The sequence below is a fragment of the Apium graveolens genome, chromosome 1 (assembly GCF_009905375.1).
Source record: "Apium graveolens cultivar Ventura chromosome 1, ASM990537v1, whole genome shotgun sequence".
Taxonomy (NCBI): Eukaryota; Viridiplantae; Streptophyta; class Magnoliopsida; order Apiales; family Apiaceae; genus Apium; species Apium graveolens.
In genome coordinates, this window is record NC_133647.1 from 107,922,669 (window position 1) to 107,926,896 (window position 4,228).

Sequence of the window (4,228 nt, forward strand, 5' to 3'; positions counted from 1 at the left end):
AGATTGCATACTTTGTTTATGTACTCTATTTTTGAGATTGCGTACTCTGTTTTCGGACTCCGTATCGTAAATTTGTAATAATTTTCTCAAGGTATGGAGCCTTATTGGATACTTGTGGTAAAAAAAAATTCAATGTGTATCTTTTAAATGGGAGGTTTAAGTCTGTGAATGTATAAACTCGGCACGCTCATCTTCTTTCCAGCTAAAAGAAAGCACTACCAATACTTCATGATGTTAATGGTGTTATTAATCTTGAGAAGTTAATGAAATTCACCAGTCCCACAATTATTATAGAGGTTTATCTGTCTATGTTTTTACGCCCCTTTATGCAAAGAGTTTTGTTGACACTAGAGGAAAAGCATATATCTTATGACATGAAGTTTATTGACTTGCAAGCTAAGCATGAGTGGTAATGCCGTCTTTGTTACGTTTATAAACTTATAGAGGACCCTTTTTTTAGTTGTTTATGTTTTTATGTGTGTGTATTAAATATGTACATGTTCTTGAAAATAAGTCATGAAGGGAAAGTGCCTTTGATAAAGTTTGATGAGAAGTGGGTTGTAGATTCTAATGTTATCACGCAATCATTTGAAGAGAAGTTTTCGGTTCCACCTTTGGAAACTCCGCCATAGAAGGCCTCTGTGTATGATAGTTTTCTCTCTTATACATTTTATGATGCATTTGCGTTATTACTTTTGGATGCTTTACTAAGTGCTCAGTGCTTTCCATACTCGGTCATATTTGCCGCAGTTTGACTACGGTATATGTGTATAAATTATACGGTTGATATATTCACTAAATTCCATAAGCTAAATTTTTATTCAGTTTGATGTATTTGGCACTATTTAAACTGTTAAATCTTTACTAACAAGAAAATCAAACTTGAATATGTGTGTATATATAAAAGATAGATACTGCATCCCTTTGTATATTTTTCTGTCTCACCTAAAACTCATCACCTACCATCACCACTCTTCGTAAACAACTGCTGCTCAGATCATTCTTAAGTATTAATATTACACCATTTTAACAATTTTATTTTTTCAGTTATTTTTATTTGTAATTTTATTTTATTTAGTTTGATTGCTTAAATTTTCCTGTTTTCACCTGTTTGTTTGATGGGATTGTTAAAAATTGAATCTTTTAGATTTCCCATCTTTGCATACACTGATCTTGGTTCTTGTTGACTTGCTTTACTCAGTCAGCTCATTGAAATGAATGGTTTTTTTATTGATTTGTAATTAAAAGGATACGCGTAATTGTAATTTCAAAGGGAATGAAAATCAATGCTTACTCAATATGAATCATTTGTGTTTATGTTTTTTAATCCCTTTTAAGTTGTTTAGTTTAGGTGATCAGGATATCTTTATTTTCTTATTGTCACATTACTGGTTAAATTCCCCTGTGAATTTTGGTGTCTTGATTTCAGGCCTTCGAACTATGGAATTGTTTATATTAAATGAGATCCGGATTTTGGATGTCGTTGCGACCGTTGTTGTTGTTGCCACAGCTGCCATCATTTTTCCTCCAAGAAATCTAAAGGTTTGTCCGTCCGCTATGATAGACTGACAATTAATGATTTTTGCATAGATGATGTTGATCTTAATGATCGTTTTGATTACATTGTAAAATTAAGATAGCTATAGGCCTATAACAATCTATTGAAAGTTTAGGTATTATCTGTAAATTTAATGGAAATGTTGCATATGCTTGATAGTGTGTCTGGACCCGGAGAACTTTTAGAAGTTCAAGTTGGTTGAGCGCAAACAGCTTAGCCATAATGTTACTGAATTCAAATTTTCACTCCCCACACCTATTTCAGTGTTGGGCCTTCCAATTGGACAACATATTTGTTGCAAGTTTAGCTCATTGACTTGGTATTTTCATTGGTACATTAGATGTTATAACTGGTATCACCCTGTCCAAAAATGCACTAATTAGAAATTGATATCATAAATCGAAACATATTATTTTGTAGCTAATCAATCTATTTTTTCTGGGAACAAAGAAGACTTACAAGAGAAAGCTTCTCATGAGACATGTATAGATAAGGAAAGACCTGGATTGTGGAGTCGAGGAGAGAGTGAAGCAAATTCAAGCATTAACTTCTAGTAGTACTTTTTAAAAGTTTATAATATGTTATTGTTGTTAAGTAAAGAATGTGAACTAGTTTATAGTTAGTTTGGACGTTTCATTTGGTTTTATATTTGGATTTTTAATGTTTGGGTTGGGTGCAGTATTTTGCAGTTATAAAATTGTATAATTGGGATTCTCCAGTTTACAGAATGAGCATTTCAACTTTTTTGTGCTAAAGTGTTACAATAGCCTCCTAAATTATTACCACGGTATGTTAAAAAAGTTTCAGTAGGCTAGTTATAAATGTTATAATAGCTTTTCAAAGTGTTACACTAGGTTCTATTCCCCCCCCCATCCACTTGCCACGTCTGCATGCCACGTCATCTAGTGGAGCCCACAATCGAACCCAAATGCCACGTCATCAAGACAACTCATCCCTGTGGGGCCCACATGTGGGCCCCACTCTTTTAAAAAAATTGAAACACCCTACGGTAACATATATTAATATTGCAGTAGTCCTTATAATAGGACTCTAAGGTAACATAAAATGTCATGTTACACTAGGGGGAAATAAGTTACGTTCGGTTCCCTAAGGTATCACCCACTTATCTAACGTATAGTTTATGTTACCTTAGCCAAAAAATGGCATGTGGTAGCATTTAGGTCGTCCAATTGTAACATTATTTTTGGTTATCGTAGGCAGTTTATGGCGTAGTGACTCTTTCAAGTCAAAAATCATTCTTAATTTATTTCAGGAATTTAAGTGGGGTAAACGAAGGTATACGAAAAGAACGTAAACTAAAGTATAATCAAAGGTTAACACATATATTAGCAGTATGTATAAAGAAGAGGCTAATATCAACAGAGGGGTGTCAACAAAGCATAGGTATTATTGTCATAAAGATCCCAAATTGTATAAATTATAACAATGAGTATTGGAAAGTATATGATGTATAGGTATGCAAATGAATTAGGCTGATCAAAGGTATATCAGGTGTTTGGGTAGAAATATCAATGATCAACTTTCTTTATTATTTCATCTCATATCACATCTTTCATTATTTCATATCATTCAACATTTATAAGAAAAGGCCAAAGTTACTTGCCTCAAAATGCTTTCTTTTTTCACAGGGATAGAGTTACTACCACCGAGGACTTCCTTTCCTTTCTTAGTTCGATTGTTTTTGCTTTCTTAATTAATAGGAGTAGGAGAGAGAGAGTGTGCGAGAGAGAGAGAGCGAGAGAGAGAGATGAAAGCTCAAGAACAATGGGAGGAGAAGAATGAGGGGGCTGCGTTTTTAAATAGGAATAAATTATATTTTAAGTATTCTTTCACTAATTGTCATAATTTACATGTAAACCACATAATTTATTTTTTATTCACATAATATAATTCACAAAAATCTCAGTCATTACAGAGGATTTGAATATAATGGTACTTATATTCATACTTATATGAATCTCAATAATCAAGAAATGAAAATGAGAAGGGGTGCAGTTAGGTTTGAAATTGTTCTTACTTCAAGACAGATGACATTGAATCCTGATGGACTTGAAGTGTGTTGTACTTCTTGATGATTTGATGATTGAAAGATCCTCTATTGGAAGCTTAAGAGCTGCAATCTATCAGTTATCTGATGAATCTGACTATGAGAGGAACTTGAAGGAAACACTAAAACAGATTCTCAGAAAGAAGGTGACTTAACGAGTAAGGGATTTTTTAGGAGGTATAAAGATGTCTATGAAGAACCAAAGAATTGATACTAACAGAATTCTATGTACTTATGTGAAATATCTACTCAATATTTTATCTTCCTATTTTTGACATCAAGCAAAGCAGATAATTTAAGCTTATTCTACAAATCATAAATTGGGGGAGATTGTTAGGTGAAAATGCTCTAAGTCAGAATCAGGATCTGCTTGGAAGATACGGGGCATCAGGATTTGCTCTATGTTAGGATCTGCATGGCATCGGGATATGGCATCAGAATGAAGAAATTCATCTGGATATGATTGGTTATCGGAATTACTGAATAAATCAGGATTTACTGATTTATATAGTCCCAGCAATTGAGGAGATATTTATTTGTCTGTTCCTAACTTATAAGAATGTAGTTGTTAATTGAGATATGTGTAAAAACAAGATAAATAT

General features: G+C 33.1%; 1 long non-coding RNA gene across 1 annotated transcript; it reads left to right on the forward strand.

Annotated features, from left to right (window-relative positions):
• The first annotated feature begins 218 nt into the window (after positions 1-218).
• On the forward strand, positions 219-2,384 carry LOC141720377 (uncharacterized). The gene is made up of 3 exons (XR_012574286.1): positions 219-643; positions 1,430-1,542; positions 2,012-2,384. It is a non-coding gene; the product is annotated as an uncharacterized LOC141720377 (long non-coding RNA).
• Positions 2,385-4,228: the final 1,844 nt, after the last annotated feature.